Here is a 9,112-nt window from a genome sequence, read left to right as displayed (position 1 = left end):
TTAGTGTTAGGTGGTGGTTCACTATTTTGTCTATACATTTTTCCCCCATTGGTTTTCCTATTGACAGCACTCTCTGACCCCAAACAATAGGGCTATCAATTGATTCACACCTGATTTCTCCTTTAAATGGGGATGTCATAATATTGCCTCAGAGTCAGGTTTTCTTTACCCTTAAAAAAGTCCTGTGAATTGTAAGTGTTTTGAAATTAAATGTTTTTATTTTTGTTCACAATGTGATATATTTTTTTTAAACATGGTTTATCTAACAGTCCCACAAAATCAGTGGTCTCTTTGCCTTATGGTAGTCAACAAACATTTTGTTGTTTTTCTTTTTGTATAAAACTGAATGTATAAAAAAAATCAATAATACAAATAAGAATTTGTAAGTAACAAAAAATCTACCTCTGTTATTTAAATAAAAAAAATGTTTTGCTCCATTAAATACCTCAAGAATCATTTCTATTAACAAAATGTGCAAACAGTTCTGAACCGCACAGCAATACTGAGGTAGATGGCAAAGTCACATTGTCATAGTGTCACAAACATTTAACATTTAAAAGAACTTAGTGCAATGAGACTACAACTTTTTAACTTGCATTAACAGCATACCTGATGCTTATGTTATGCATTTTGGTTTTAGGCTACCCAGCTATTCTGAGTTCAACATTTTCAGAAAGGACATTGGCTGGGCTGATGGGGACGGGTATTCTTGGGGAGTTGGCTGGGCCTGGTAAAGATGCGTGGGATAGAAAGTTGGCCTAACATGTAGACCTGAAGGCTGAGAATTGCCAGCCTGCTCAGCCTCCTGTGTGTCATAAATAATGTTCATTATGTTTCTCCTGAGCCTTAACTGTAGAGTTCTGTCCTTAATGCTTCTCAACTCTGATGCTACTTGTTGGCCAAACAGCTCCTCAGAATCTGCATTAGATACTGATAGTGTGTCGTGGACCTGCTGAAGCAGGGAAAGTTTGGCCATCTCAATGCTGTGGTCTGCTGATTTTGGTTTAGGTTTGTGCATTCTAGGTCTTTTGACACCCAAAACTGTGGACTCTGTGACCTGTGAAGTGTTTAAAATGCTTTCCTCTTCCTGCGTCCCTGAAATTGGACTAGTGGTGTTTGAAGAAGTAAAGACATCCGCTTCAGTTTCCACAGTGGACTGATTGTCTCCCTCCTCTATTACGCCTGTGTCATCAGACTCTAGGGCAAGCTGTAGGAAACAGCACAGAAAACAGATAAAGGGAAAGCAATTAGACAGATGTGAAGGTCTGATCAGTTATCAGTCAGAATCTAATTTCACACTATATTATCACCTCACCTGACTAGACTATGTCAGGAGTAACCTATATTTAAGTTATGGAATAAAATATAATTAAAATATTATATTATTTGATAAAGTATACATTTTATTATAAAATATCATGATTTAATAATTTATATTATTTAATATTATTCATTAACTTTGTGGAATTTATTTGACCAGAACATTTTTAACTGAGATGACTCTTGGACATAATTCCCATAATTTCCCCACAAATATCCCTTCATATGGTGTGTGTGTGTGTGTGTGAATTTAAACTACTTTGGTTATGAACTTACTGTGAGAGTGGACTCAGTAGGTCTGTGTATGACATGGGCCTTCAAAAAATCCAAGTGTTGTAGTAACCACGTCTGTTTGGGAGTCGGTTGTTTTTGCCCACTGCCACTGGGCTTGGGTTTCAGCAGTTTACCATACTGCGTCCGCAGTGATGCCACACGGGTTTTCACCTCATTCACTGAAAAAGTACCATTAACTTGTGTTTTATGATGTATATTTGCAACTAACAATTATTGCTTGCTAATCAATCAATATTTAAATGATTTCATAAAAAAAGAAATTCACTCGCACATGCGCGCACACACACACACACATCTTTGCAATTTAGACTAATTTTAGGTTGGTAACCGTGTTATCAGCAGACCTGCATAAAGTGCTAGAGACCCAGACTTGAGTAAAAGTACAAGCACTCTAATAAAAATGACACGAGTACTTAATTATTGCAAGTAAATGTAAATGTACTGTGTTATGTAGTTATGACAAAAATCAGTTAAAAGTTTGAATATCATATTGTTTATACTATTTCAAATGTTCAAATGACACTCACCATACCTTTGGCTAGAGCAGCAGTACACTAAACCCTGTGACAGTGTCATATACTGCTCTGGCAGTGATAATGTTGGTTTAAAATTATTAATAGCAGTTTCATAACTGTAACTAGCACATACACACAGTTTAGCTACATGTCAACTTTGCTAGTCTTGACAAAAACATACCAGGTAGCTGCAGTTGAGCAGCAATCTCCTTCCAGCTATTTTCCCGAATGTTGCGGTCATGGTAACACTGTGCGGTCACGTCGTAGAGGCTCGAGTGAGCCTGCCAGAGTTCAATGAGTTGAGCCTCCATTGCTGCGGTCCAAATGCACCTTTGCGCTGCCATGCTGCTCCATCTGCTTGATTTTACGTCCTCTTCTGCCGTTCGCGCATGCGCAGTGTGAGAGGTTGCGGAGAGTCGGCTCGTGGAGCTGCTTCAACAGTGCGATACTCTCACGAGGAGCGATTTGAATTTCAAACATGTTTGATATTCTTGCGACGCTGCGATTTCTGATCGGGAGTTGGTCGTGAGGTGTGAATCGCTCCTCGTTTAAGCTGGGCGTACACTGTGCGATTTTTGGCCCATTTTCAGCCGATTTTTCACTCGTGCGACTCTTTTTCGATCGGGCCGAGTTTCGGCTCAATCGCGTGTCGTGCATCGTATAGTTTACACAGGTAAACGAGGAGCGATTCACACCTCACGACCAACTCCCGATCAGAAATCGCAGCGTCGCAAGAATATCAAACATGTTTGAAATTCAAATCGCTCCTCGTGAGATCGCATGAGAGCGTCGGGTCGTATAGTGTGAGTATATGAATCGTGAGCTGTGAATTTTTAAACCCTGCGATTTAGTCGTACAGTTTGAGCTGGAGCTGAGTACACGATTTAAAATATCGTACAGTGTACGCCCAGCTTTACCTGTGTAAACTATACGATGCACGACACGCGATTGAGCCGAAACTCGGCCCGATCGCAAAAATAGTCGCACGAGTGAAAAATCGGCTGAAAATGGGCCAAAAATCGCACAGTGTACGCCCGGCTTAAGAGCCTCAGCAGCAATTGTACACATCCACTCTGCCAGCTCCATTAGTGTGTGTGTGTGTGTGTGTGTGTGTGTGTGTGTGTGTGTGTGTGTGTGTGTGTGTTTTCTCTGCTCTGATAAACATCATTCACCTCTTCAAGTTTATATTAGGACTTTTATTAATGGCATCAGTAACACATCAGTACACACTGCAGTCGAGATTAACACCACAGTGCAACCTCCAGTACACACTGGAGTTCGATTTAACACAGTATTATAGGTGGAGTTGCTGGGAAGACATGGTGTTCATCCACAGACTGCTGCAGTGCTCATGACATTTCCTTCCTTACCAAATAAATAAATAAACAAACCAAGAGACAAGAGAGTGAAAAATGTATAGGTAGGAATGGAAGCAATGTAACTCGAGCAAGGAACGTGGCCTTGGAATTACGTCACACGCACGCACACTGCGTGTGAACAGAATTCAAGCCTCGGACATCTCCACTGGGAGAACGGAGAGCCACACTTTCGTGTTTCGATAGTCTGGAACAACCAGAACTCTGAAAAGCCAAAAACAGGAGGCTCCCACAGTAGCAGCATGAAAGGATGACTCAGCAGGACCTGCAGTAGCAGCGCAAAGGATGATTCAACAGGACCTCCAGTTGGAGTGTAAAGATGATTCAACAAGACCTCCAGTAGGAGTGTAAAGATGATTCAACAAGACCTCCAGTAGGACTGTAAAGATGATTCAACAGGACCTCCAGCAGGACTGTAAATATGATTCAACAGGACCTCCAGTAGGACTGTAAAGATGATTCAACAGGACCTCCAGCAGGAGTGTAAATGATGACATAACAGGACCTCCAGTAGGACTGTAAAGGATGATTCAACAGGACCTCCAGCAAAACTAAAGATGATTCAACAGGACCTCCAGTAGGAGTGTAAAGATGATTCAACAGGACCTCCAGCAGGACTGTAAATATGATTCAACAAGACCTCCAGTAGGACTGTAAAGATGATTCAACAGGACCTCCAGCAGGAGTGTAAATGATGACATAACAGGACCTCCAGTAGGACTGTAAAGGATGATTCAACAGGACCTCCAGCAAAACTAAAGATGATTCAACAGGACCTCCAGTAGGAGTGTAAAGATGATTCAACAAGACCTCCAGTAGGACTGCAAAGATGATTCAACAGGACCTCCAGCAGGACTGTAAATATGATTCAACAGGACCTCCAGTAGGACTGTAAAGATGATTCAACAGGACCTCCAGCAGGAGTGTAAATGATGACATAACAGGACATCCAGTAGGACTATAAAGGATGATTCAACAGGACCTCCAGCAAAACTAAAGATGATTCAACAGGACCTCCAGTAGGAGTGTAAAGATGATTCAACAAGACCTCCAGTAAGACTGTAAAGATGATTCAACAGGACCTCCAGCAGGAGTGTAAATGATGACATAACAGGACCTCCAGTAGGACTGTAAAGGATGATTCAACAGGACCTCCAGCAAAACTAAATATGATTCAACAGGACCTCCAGCAGGACTGTAAAGATGATTCAACAAGACCTCCAGTAGGAGTGTAAAGATGATTCAACAGGACCTCCAGTAGGAGTGTAAAGATGATTCAACAAGACCTCCAGTAGGAGTGTAAAGATGATTCAACAAGACCTCCAGTAGGACTGTAAAGATGATTCAACAGGACCTCCAGCAGGAGTGTAAATGATGACATAACAGGACCTCCAGTAGGACTGTAAAGGATGATTCAACAGGACCTCCAGCAAAACTAAAGATGATTCAACAGGACCTCCAGTAGGAGTGTAAAGATGATTCAACAAGACCTCCAGTAGGACTGTAAAGATGATTCAACAGGACCTCCAGCAGGACTGTAAATATGATTCAACAGGACCTCCAGTAGGACTGTAAAGATGATTCAACAGGACCTCCAGCAGGAGTGTAAATGATGACATAACAGGACATCCAGTAGGACTATAAAGGATGATTCAACAGGACCTCCAGCAAAACTAAAGATGATTCAACAGGACCTCCAGTAGGAGTGTAAAGATGATTCAACAAGACCTCCAGTAAGACTGTAAAGATGATTCAACAGGACCTCCAGCAGGAGTGTAAATGATGACATAACAGGACCTCCAGTAGGACTGTAAAGGATGATTCAACAGGACCTCCAGCAAAACTAAATATGATTCAACAGGACCTCCAGCAGGACTGTAAAGATGATTCAACAAGACCTCCAGTAGGAGTGTAAAGATGATTCAACAGGACCTCCAGTAGGAGTGTAAAGATGATTCAACAAGACCTCCAGTAGGAGTGTAAAGATGATTCAACAAGACCTCCAGTAGGACTGTAAAGATGATTCAACAGGACCTCCAGCAGGAGTGTAAATGATGACATAACAGGACCTCCAGTAGGACTGTAAAGGATGATTCAACAGGACCTCCAGCAAAACTAAAGATGATTCAACAGGACCTCCAGTAGGAGTGTAAAGATGATTCAACAAGACCTCCAGTAGGACTGTAAAGATGATTCAACAGGACCTCCAGCAGGACTGTAAATATGATTCAACAGGACCTCCAGTAGGACTGTAAAGATGATTCAACAGGACCTCCAGCAGGAGTGTAAATGATGACATAACAGGACCTCCAGTAGGACTATAAAGGATGATTCAACAGGACCTCCAGCAAAACTAAAGATGATTCAACAGGACCTCCAGTAGGAGTGTAAAGATGATTCAACAAGACCTCCAGTAGGACTGTAAAGATGATTCAACAGGACCTCCAGCAGGACTGTAAATATGATTCAACAGGACCTCCAGTAAGACTGTAAAGATGATTCAACAGGACCTCCAGCAGGAGTGTAAATGATGACATAACAGGACCTCCAGTAGGACTGTAAAGGATGATTCAACAGGACCTCCAGCAAAACTAAAGATGATTCAACAGGACCTCCAGTAGGAGTGTAAAGATGATTCAACAGGACCTCCAGCAGGACTGTAAATATGATTCAACAAGACCTCCAGTAGGACTGTAAAGATGATTCAACAGGACCTCCAGCCGGAGTGTAAATGATGACATAACAGGACCTCCAGTAGGACTGTAAAGGATGATTCAACAGGACCTCCAGCAAAACTAAAGATGATTCAACAGGACCTCCAGTATGAGTGTAAAGATGATTCAACAAGACCTCCAGTAGGACTGTAAAGATGATTCAACAGGACCTCCAGCAGGACTGTAAATATGATTCAACAGGACCTCCAGTAGGACTGTAAAGATGATTCAACAGGACCTCCAGCAGGAGTGTAAATGATGACATAACAGGACCTCCAGTAGGACTATAAAGGATGATTCAACAGGACCTCCAGCAAAACTAAAGATGATTCAACAGGACCTCCAGTAGGAGTGTAAAGATGATTCAACAAGACCTCCAGTAGGACTGTAAAGATGATTCAACAGGACCTCCAGCAGGACTGTAAATATGATTCAACAGGACCTCCAGTAAGACTGTAAAGATGATTCAACAGGACCTCCAGCAGGAGTGTAAATGATGACATAACAGGACCTCCAGTAGGACTGTAAAGGATGATTCAACAGGACCTCCAGCAAAACTAAATATGATTCAACAGGACCTCCAGCAGGACTGTAAAGATGATTCAACAAGACCTCCAGTAGAAGTGTAAAGATGATTCAATAGGACCTCCAGTAGGAGTGTAAAGATGATTCAACAAGACCTCCAGTAGGACTGTAAAGATGATTCAACAGGACCTCCAGCAGGAGTGTAAATGATGACATAACAGGACCTCCAGTAGGACTGTAAAGGATGATTCAACAGGACCTCCAGCAAAACTAAAGATGATTCAACAGGACCTCCAGTAGGAGTGTAAAGATGATTCAACAGGACCTCCAGCAGGACTGTAAATATGATTCAACAAGACCTCCAGTAGGACTGTAAAGATGATTCAACAGGACCTCCAGCAGGAGTGTAAATGATGACATAACAGGACCTCCAGTAGGACTGTAAAGGATGATTCAACAGGACCTCCAGCAAAACTAAGGATGATTCAACAGGACCTCCAGTAGGAGTGTAAAGATGATTCAACAGGACCTCCAGCAGGAGTGTAAATGATGACATAACAGGACCTCCAGTAGGACTATAAAGGATGATTCAACAGGACCTCCAGCAAAACTAAAGATGATTCAACAGGACCTCCAGTATGAGTGTAAAGATGATTCAACAAGACCTCCAGTAGGACTGTAAATATGATTCAACAGGACCTCCAGAAGGACTGTAAATATGATTCAACAGGACCTCCAGTAGGACTGTAAAGATGATTCAACAGGACCTCCAGCAGTAGTGTAAATGATGACATAACAGGACCTCCAGTAGGACTGTAAAGGATGATTCAACAGGACCTCCAGCAAAACTAAATATGATTCAACAGGACCTCCAGCAGGACTGTAAAGATGATTCAACAAGACCTCCAGTAGGAGTGTAAATATGATTCAACAAGACCTCCAGTAGGAGTGTAAATGATGACATAACAGGACCTCCAGCCGGACTGTAAAGGATGATTCAACAGGACCTCCAGCAAAACTAAAGATGATTCAACAGGACCTCCAGTAGGAGTGTAAAGATGATTCAACAAGACCTTCAGTAGGACTGTAAAGGTGATTCAACAGGACCTCCAGCAGGACTGTAAAGATGATTCAACAGGACCCCCAGTAGGAGTGTAAAGATGATTCAACAGGACCTCCAATAGGAGTGTAAAGATGATTCAACAAGACCTCCAGTAGGACTGTAAAGATGATTCAACAGGACCTCCAGTAGGAGTGTAAAGATGATTCAACAAGACCTCCAGTAGGAGTGTAAAGATGATTCAACAGGACCTCCAGTAGGAGTGTAAAGATGATTCAACAAGACCTCCAGTAGGAGTGTAAAGATGATTCAACAGGACCTCCAGTAGGAGTGTAAAGATGATTCAACAAGACCTCCAGTAGGAGTGTAAATGATGACATAACAGCACCTCCAGTAGGATTGTAAAGGATGATTCAACAGGACCTCCAGCAAAACTAAAGATGATACAACAGGACCTCCAGTAGGAGTGTAAAGATGATTCAACAGGACCTCCAGTAGGAGTGTAAAGATGATTCAACAAGACCTCCAGTAGGAGTGTAAAGATGATTCAACAAGACCTCCAGTAGGACTGTAAAGATGATTCAACAGGACCTCCAGTAGGAGTGTAAAGATGATTCAACAAGACCTCCAGTAGGAGTGTAAAGATGATTCAACAGGACCTCCAGTAGGAGTGTAAAGATGATTCAACAAGACCTCCAGTAGGAGTGTAAAGATGATTCAACAGGACCTCCAGTAGGAGTGTAAAGATGATTCAACGGGACCTCCAGTAGGAATGTAAAGATGATTCAACAGGACCTCCAGTAGGACTGTGAAGGACTTCTCAGCAGGACCTGCAGTAGCAGTGTAAATGACGACTCAGTAGACTACACTTCTGTCTGACATCACTGGGCAAGGCCCGGGGATTCTCCTCATTACACGTGCTCAGAGAAGCATCCAGGCAGGGGTTCTGGCTATGGCACCAGCTCCACTCAGCTGGGAGAAGTTAATGTTGCCTAGTTTTGGTTAAACTAGATGAATGAGGCAATTTAGAGTAGACGTGTATCAGAGCATGTGACATTATTATATTATTGCAACACTGTGGGTATGTTGTGATCATGGGCTTGTCACATATGCTGAGGAGAGCGTTTTCACATTTAACATGAACTCAACTTTAAAGAAGAAGATGCGCGGAATGAACGTGAAGGACAGGGCATGATATGATTTAACAAACACGCAGCACAGGGCATGAAACCCAAAGGAGAATAGATGACAATGACAAAAGCGCACACACAAGACTGTGCTCACTGATACACACCAAGACACTTAAAC

At 42.3% G+C, this 9,112-nt stretch overlaps 1 long non-coding RNA gene across 1 annotated transcript; it reads right to left on the bottom strand.

Annotated features, from left to right (window-relative positions):
• Window positions 1–432: 432 nt before the first annotated feature.
• Window positions 433–2,491, bottom strand: LOC143524959 (uncharacterized). The gene is made up of 3 exons (XR_013133535.1): window positions 2,311–2,491; window positions 1,597–1,772; window positions 433–1,207 (listed from the first exon to the last, which is right to left on the bottom strand). It is a non-coding gene; the product is annotated as an uncharacterized LOC143524959 (long non-coding RNA).
• Window positions 2,492–9,112: the final 6,621 nt, after the last annotated feature.

This window comes from Brachyhypopomus gauderio, chromosome 10 (genome assembly GCF_052324685.1).
Source record: "Brachyhypopomus gauderio isolate BG-103 chromosome 10, BGAUD_0.2, whole genome shotgun sequence".
Taxonomy (NCBI): domain Eukaryota; kingdom Metazoa; phylum Chordata; class Actinopteri; order Gymnotiformes; family Hypopomidae; genus Brachyhypopomus; species Brachyhypopomus gauderio.
Note: the sequence above shows the minus strand (reverse complement) of the source record. Positions and strands in the feature narration are given on the sequence as shown.